General features: G+C 44.8%; 1 long non-coding RNA gene across 1 annotated transcript; it reads right to left on the reverse strand.

Moving 5' to 3' along the window:
• Positions 1 to 5639: 5639 nt before the first annotated feature.
• LOC147751760 (uncharacterized) lies at positions 5640 to 7199 on the reverse strand. The gene is made up of 2 exons (XR_015315968.1): positions 6937 to 7199; positions 5640 to 6865 (listed from the first exon to the last, which is right to left on the reverse strand). It is a non-coding gene; the product is annotated as an uncharacterized LOC147751760 (long non-coding RNA).
• Positions 7200 to 7874: the final 675 nt, after the last annotated feature.

Here is a 7874-nt window from a genome sequence, read left to right on the forward strand (position 1 = left end):
TTCGTACACGTACGAAATAGATTTATCAACCTGAATGCTACTACTACATGGGCGACAACTATTGTAAAAGAGACAAACAAACAAACAAACAAACAAGTGGATATTAACCGTTACGCTGAGAGTCTACTATAGACCACAGCCAGGACAATTTGACATGCTCTGTGAAATCTCGTAGACATCACGGGTCGAAATCTTAATCCTAGATCCGTAAGGTTGATCGGACGGTGTTCAGAAATTTGGGCGGTCTCCGCCTTAATTTTTACCTATCTTCGGGGGTTCGCCATGTACGCCTCTCACAATCCGTGGTATCCTTTTCTGTTGCGCAGATGCGCGCTGAAGGGGCATCGACTCGTTTCTGGGTCGGCCTGACGGTCTTAGTCGCCAAAGCTGCCGCGTCTTTCGTTCGTCGTGATCGATCTAGTAGTATTAGTGTCAATGCTCCCGGTAATATAATTGTAGGCGACGGAGCCTATTCTGCCATCTAACCGCATATGGATGCCGCCGAGTACCACACGTTTATCGTAAGCAAACAACGACAAAGGCTTTTTCAGAGTTTTTGCTCTATCTCATTCGTATAGCCTCATATAGGGCCTCGTAGAGTCAAACCCTCTACCTCCGGAAATCTGTACGTGAAATCTACGGCGATTCAGCTACCTGCACCTCCGCGTTGAAGGCTAGCTTTACCGGACCAGGTCGTCGGATCTAGTCGTCATCTTCGATCTGGATCGGTCCGCAAGCTTAGTTTTCTGAGTCTGTGGAAGGATGAGACATATACTGTCAAAGAACCGAATGAAAAGCATAAATTGATCTCGTTCGCGATTTCCGCAAACCGAGAGATCGCTTGAGTGGATAGATGTCTCAGGCGCTCAATGGTGAACCAAAGTCTACAGGTAAAGAGTTCGTTGTTATAAGACCTCAGTATTTCAGCATGACATCAGAAGCGGTATTTGTTTCTTCTACTACACACAGACAAAGAAGCAGAGAAACAACGGACCAAAGCAAAAGCCTCTACGACTAAATGCGAGTACAAATGGATACTATAGAACAGACAATGGCTACCGAATGCGACTAACCATGGCCGATTTTTAGCTTAAGCCTTTCACGTTAACTGGCCATTTTGATCGGTCTGGTCTGTCGCGCCACCTGAAATCATCAACGAGCCTAGTTATCACCGACAGTAAAAACGACTTGGCCGGAAGAGAGGACGAGTCTGACGACTGACTGCGTCCGCCAAGTGATTCTAGTAGCACGCTATCAATTGTCCAGCTAAAATGGAGAATATCTTAAGTAACCCATAGCTAGTGATTAGCATGATCGAATTACTATTATTGTTATAGATCATTTGAAAGGACAAGGCTAACAAGATAACTACGATAGTTTACGTTGTCTTTGCTTTTACGGAAACAATATTAAACAGAATTTTGGTAGACGAAGGCCTCCCTATCTTGTCGCTTTCGTTGAAAACCATTTGATCTTGAATTGTATTTATTTGAGATGAAGCTACACGCCTCGTCAAGGACTCGTTTTGAGACGATGGGACTGGGTAGGTCCTAGTGATCCTCATGTTGTTTGACAGCTGTCGAAACTTTGCGATTAGGTGATCGTTTTGATTATGTATAGAGTAGAAAAGTTAACAGATTATTGTCACTTACTGGAGGGAATTTCTGTCCACCTAGAGAACGGGGCAATTCGTGGGTGTGCACCGATAAATTCACCGTGCAAACGCTACTAGCTGCCTGCCATAGGGTTATTCTTTTTGTAACATATCCGAGTTAACGAATATCGCCGTGTGTCAAGAGAGACAAGTTTGTCATGAAAGACCTGATTTTTAAGAAGTAATTCCGAACCTACACAATCAATAAGTCTCTTTTCGATATAGTGGCTCCAGTAAGGTTGCTGCAGACATTAGATAAGCAGTCATCAGTTACACGTCGTAATCTCTCTAACAAATAACCTATCGCCTGAAGGGGTGCGCAGAACCTCTTTACAACTGATGTTTAGAAAAAGTTCGGCAAAATGGCATTCGAGCCAAGTTTGGTCTCGAGTTAATTTTTCTTGCCGCATAATTCATCTGTGTTCATAGCCAGTATCCGTTCTTACCCACACCTATTTCAAGAACAACCCAGTTTTCATGTCATGTCACGGCGTACTGGGTTTCATCTGCAGACACGATTCGTTAAAGCGGTTATAGACCAAACCATAGTCGGGGCACCGGCCACGCAGCAGGAGCAGCTACCTCAACGTTACGGAACATATCGAGCGTATTTGAACGTTTTATTTGCTGGACTGGATTTATGTGTCCGCGTGTGCGTGAAGCTATCATGCATTGTGCACTCATAGACACATTTACATTTTATGGGCCAATCGTATATTGCAGGCACGTAATAACAGGGGTAATTAGTTGGATCTAATGTTTTGTTGTCTTTTCTATATGTGCGATCCGTGTTCATCACCACCACCACCGCTGCTGCTGCTGGTGTCGTCTATCTTCTTGTCCCCCATCGAACTTATTTTTTTCAGCAAATCTCGCCGTGGGGGGACGGCGCCACATGGGCCTGCCCTTATAGGCTCGGTCTACTACAGACAAAACAAATAAGCTCAGCCTGAGTTTAACAGCTCTATAACGATGAAAATGCGTCACACAAAAAATAAATAAAGGAAGAAATATAGTTTATCCATCCCCCAACCATGTTTAGTGTAAACTAATATTGCTACAGCTATCCCAACTCCAAGCTGGTCATCACGGTAATGTGTGGACGTGGTAATCAACAAGAGTCGAGTATCACAGAGTCCTCTTTACTCGCCATTTACCGTTTAACTCACTTTAGCAGCTATTCAGTCATACCATCGGCTACTAACCTGCAGTCAACACCCAACCGAAAAACAGACGCGAATCTTTGGCGAAGTCAAACATTACCTCCGTTTCTGGTGTTCATCATTATCATCGTAGAACTCACTGAGCTGAAGGCCAACGGTAAACTGGCAGATTTTTTTGTTGCTTTGTCCTATTCGGAGCTAAGATTACAAAAAAAAAAAGAGCCGGGGCGGGCGATCGTTTAGGCGCGTCGCAGACCTCCGAGGCGGTGCCAATTCAATCTCTTCAACAGCTCGAACAGTGGCAATGGCTGCAATAGTCCAATAGCAAATGTCAACACGCTGCTGTAACGTTGGTATCGATCTGCGTCTGGCCGCTACGTCTTTTCAGTCAATTAGAGCAAATCGCGCATATGTTGACTTTGAGCGCTTGATTGCCGATGCTGTTTTTGTTGTCGGTTTATTGCTATTGGCACGTTTTTGTTAACCAGCTTTAGCAAGGATCTTTTTCTGTCCTTTGCTACCAATGTAACGGCGGAAATCGAACTCTCTTTCTGGCCATTTTATGCGGACATGGATAATGCACAGCGAACCAGTGGCCAGCTAGGTGAAAAGCAATTGTAACATAAACAACACGTAAGGTCATTATTTTTCTGGTCTGTTTGACCCCGATCCTTGGCGATGTTTGCTATCACTTTTGCCATTGTCGGTTTTATCGTTGTCATGCGCTAAAGTTGTCATCGAGTTAACAAGATGTTTGCGCTCTTGGTGATATCTTTTGTAGCTTCGATTGTCGCGAGGTTAGCGTTTCCGGTTTCCTCGGAGCAGAGTCCTTCATCTGACTGTTTTTATGTAGGTGTCGATATGTATACGTTTGTGTATTTTTTGTTTATATAGCGATATAGAGGATAGATAGAGAGTTCCTCTGGAAAACGCCATATCAATAGACGAACGAGAGGGTGTCGGAGGACGGAATCCAATTCAGCAGTGCAGATGTGTCTAGGGTCATGGCGGGCCTTGTAGCCAGTGTATATTCATTGTACGCATGGCTGTTTCTGTTAATAATACTGTGCTGCAATGTTGCATCATCGACTGCGATTGCTCGTGTTGTTGCTCACTAAATGAAGGCTCCGAAATACCCTGTTCTTTTAGCAGCCCCACGAGGACTGCTGACGCTCTCTGCACATTGTGTTGACAGGGATACCTAACGATGCCTGCTTATAGTACTATGTTATGTACCGGCCGCGTACGAAGTAAATCAACGGGCACTACGGCGTTCTCAGGCACTGCTTTTAAGAGCCAGCGATGATAGCGGCGGCGGCGGCGGCTACTGCCAAAAGCGGATTCAGCGACGACGGCAACATCTCACGGGTGGCAAATGTTTATTTCATTTTCTCTTCGTCGTCATTCGTTTTTTTTGGCCTTCTTCTTTTTCTGCTACCTTCGGTCGCTCTTGCCTTCGGTCGATGGGCAGCCGCACTTCTTCACCATTTATTCTTATATTACATCGGTCGGGCCGACGAGAACACCCGTATGCCCGCCCGCCCGCCCGCCGTGCTTCCCTCGCGGAAACTTCGATTTCGTCGACATCTGAAGTATCGTGTTATCGCGCGGTGCCTGTTGAACGTCATCTTTCCTATGGAAGGAGATTACGAAGGAAAGCGGCTCGGGATTTCAGATATCTTGTGTCTTTCTATAAGCAGCAAATATGTTTGGCTGATGCCAGTTTAGTTGCTGTTCGCCCGCTCAATTGAACCGATAGAGTATGCGTGCGGTGTGGTATCGCTTGAGGGTCGTATGCTCAACCCGAGCCGGTCGTGATGACTTAAGGAACCACGGCGATCATGCTTCCCATAATGGCAACGCCGACCACTAGAGGCGTGTTAGCAGAACGAGACCATTACCACTATCAGCTAAATACAGTGAACGAAGAGCAATAACACAAACAGACAGATCAAAACACACAGCCGACCGTATAGGCACACTCATCTCCAAACAGAACGTAAAGGGACAAGTGGCGGGCCGAGAAGGCGAGGCCACGCTGCGCTTCGGAAACCAAGGTGGTCTCCACATTCTGCTCAGTATTTATAATAATTATAATAGTAATAATAATTGATGGGAGTGAGAAGAAGGGAGAAGGCTCATAGGGAGCAATGAAACGAAAAGCGACCTATTTCAGCTAACCATTGAAAGATATAGTATGATACAGCATAGTATGCACAACTTGTACAATGTAATGCGTTGTTACATTGTACCGCCGAGAGAGTAGTACTCTCTCGTTTATGCTTTGTAACGAATAAATTGTGCCAACGACTTCAGCTATACATGTAGGTCGCTTTGAAGAACGAATGCAACAATCTGCGCTAAAACCTCAGTCTTGTGTTACCCCTGCTCGTCATAATCGATACGTTTATAAATATTAATGAATACACGTCATCGTTTTCGTCCACCATCTTTCATTCATCGGGGTCCGAACGACGCATACCAAACCGAGAGTTAACTTGGTGTTAGGGGGGCCAATACTTAACGCTATTGTTAATGGTAACTTATTGTGATTATACGGTGGAAATTTGTACTATCGAATCCAGTATTTGGATTATGGATGTTGGCATCTATCCATTCTATAAAAGGTGAGGTTTCATTTTAACCTACTTGACGTACGCCTATTGACATAGACCGCTGCTAGACTTCCTTTAGGATCGAGTTCAGGAACAGAGTCAAAATGTCGACGGACGATAAACCGTCGACCTAAACGGCAAACGTTGCTAAGAGATTGATAGGAGTTCTATATACGTATATAAGCATGCCGTCAGTAGATATATCATTTGCGTTCTGCATCGATAATGCCGATAATCTTTTGTTCAAGACGGGGGTTCAATCAGCTCGAGCTACTGGCATAAAATTTGAATGGTAATGTTCTTATTGTTTCATTTATTTGCAACACCCAATCGTAGCCATTACTGCTGACTATGTTATTGACTAACAATATGCTTATGGTTTCTTTTGTAGGCGCCACAGATATATGGCTTGACTCTTCCACGTTTTGACTGTTTAGTGGAGAGAAATTTGGGCTGCCGTTGATGTACTCATCGGAAAATAGAAATGTTTGGCAATTTATTATTTACCACTAGGTTGTCATATGTGTTTTCCATTTGTGAAGCTCCTTGGAAGAGAAAATGGTTTAGAACAACGCGTATATCGCTTATTGAAATCGCTATGAGTAGGCACTGTTTAACAGAGTATGTTGTTACTTGTACAAGACAGATCTTCTTGGCGTTCCCACAACCAGCCGACGCAGCGCGCGAACTGTTGTCGATAGATACGGCTCGCCAACATCAGCGAACAATCAGTTTTGCCAGCTTTATCTTCGATTTATGCACAGGGCAATATATGGTTCCACACATTTAAATAGATAGAAGATGTAAATCAGCATATGATGTCCAGCATATGAAGCAGCCAGCCAGTGGCTCTAGCTGATCTTCATCAGCCTGCACTGCCAATCAATGTTGAAGACTACCATTAGTGTTGCTTCTGCTTACGAACACTTCGACGTAAGCCAAAAACACCGAAACATCCAGTGGTTTAAGGCTGTTCCTATCTTCCAACTGCTCGTCACGGCGTCAAAAAAAAAAAACGTTTTTTTTTTTTGTAATATAGTTGGATACCTTTTACGGACCACAACAGCTGTTTGTGAGTGTCGTTGTTGTCGGCTATACATATGGATATAGTCATGTCAACAACACACTGTGAGCAGCGCGACAACAAACTCCCAAACAATCCGCTGTTCGATGCTCGAAGGGTTGCGAGAGCCAACACCGGGGCGCTCTCATTTTTCGCTAGTTGCTAATTCATTCATTCATTCATTCATTGACGTCGTTCTCATTTTTTCCTGTCCTTAATTTTCTAACGAGGCGTTCAGTTCAACGCCGTATACGATTTTTGCTCAGTAGCGTCTCATACGGCGGCACGATAGGGCAGCACGAGCGAGCGTTTTCCTTGACTTGGGTTCGCTGACTGATTGTATGAGCGGTCGGTGTTCAGTGCATATTCACTGAAAAGCAAACGGAAATTACTATTTCTACGGTTACCACCATTGATTTCGCTAGTTAACATAAAGCGTACATCAGTGAGATGAAAGATCCGATGTGCCAGATGAAGATGCTGATAACCTGACAGGCGACTATGGTATTGACAGTCACAGTAAGGTGGATAGAACAGGCTGTACGAACGATCCCAGCTAAACACAGTGACTGACTCTTCCGAGTTGTTCAACAGCTTTTTTCGCCTGCAGCGCACTTTAATTCGACATATTAGTTTGAGATGTTGATGAGAAAGGTCGCTATTGTTGTTGTTGTCGTCGGTGCCGATGATGAATGAAACCGCTGTTGTTACTTCTATGGCCGCTCGATTAACCGCCAGTGCCGCCGCCGCCGCCGCCGCCGCCGTCGCCGCCGCCACCTCAAAGTAAACAGACGGTGAATGGCGGACGACGTTACACCAGACCGAGTCGTAGCACTGACTGACAACAAGCATTTAGCTGCTGCACTTGGAGGAGTAGACGTAGCAATAGTTGAAAGTCAGTAGTAAGACGCCCGCTGAACACGAAACCAAACAACCAGAGAGTCTCCCGTTAGCGCTGAGAGCGAGCTCTGTTTGTCTATGTATATAAGCTTGGCCTGTGAGTGTGTATATTTGCTTAGCGTATATGATCTGTTTCGTGGCGGACCAATACGATGATAGCATCTGCATTTCGCCTCTAGCACCACGAGCTGGCCCTTTTTCATTCAGATAAAACGAAAGACAGAGGCTAAACACGAAAACAAATAGATAGGACGCAAGGAGGATGGTTAGGCTCGTTATGCTAGAGATGAGCCTAGAGAAAACGGAAGGGGCGCGGGACAGTTAACAGGGAGCAACAAGCAGAAAAGGATGAGAGACATAAAATAGATTAAAAAAACGCGCGCAGGCAGAGCAGTTCTCAGGAACTTGCTAACTGTTATCGTATTTCTATTAGAAACCCTGAACAGAAACTAACTACCCTGTCTGACTGACTGTCTGCA

The sequence above is a fragment of the Varroa jacobsoni genome, unplaced genomic scaffold (assembly GCF_002532875.2).
Source record: "Varroa jacobsoni isolate VJ856 unplaced genomic scaffold, vjacob_1.0 contig05196, whole genome shotgun sequence".
NCBI lineage: Eukaryota > Metazoa > Arthropoda > Arachnida > Mesostigmata > Varroidae > Varroa > Varroa jacobsoni.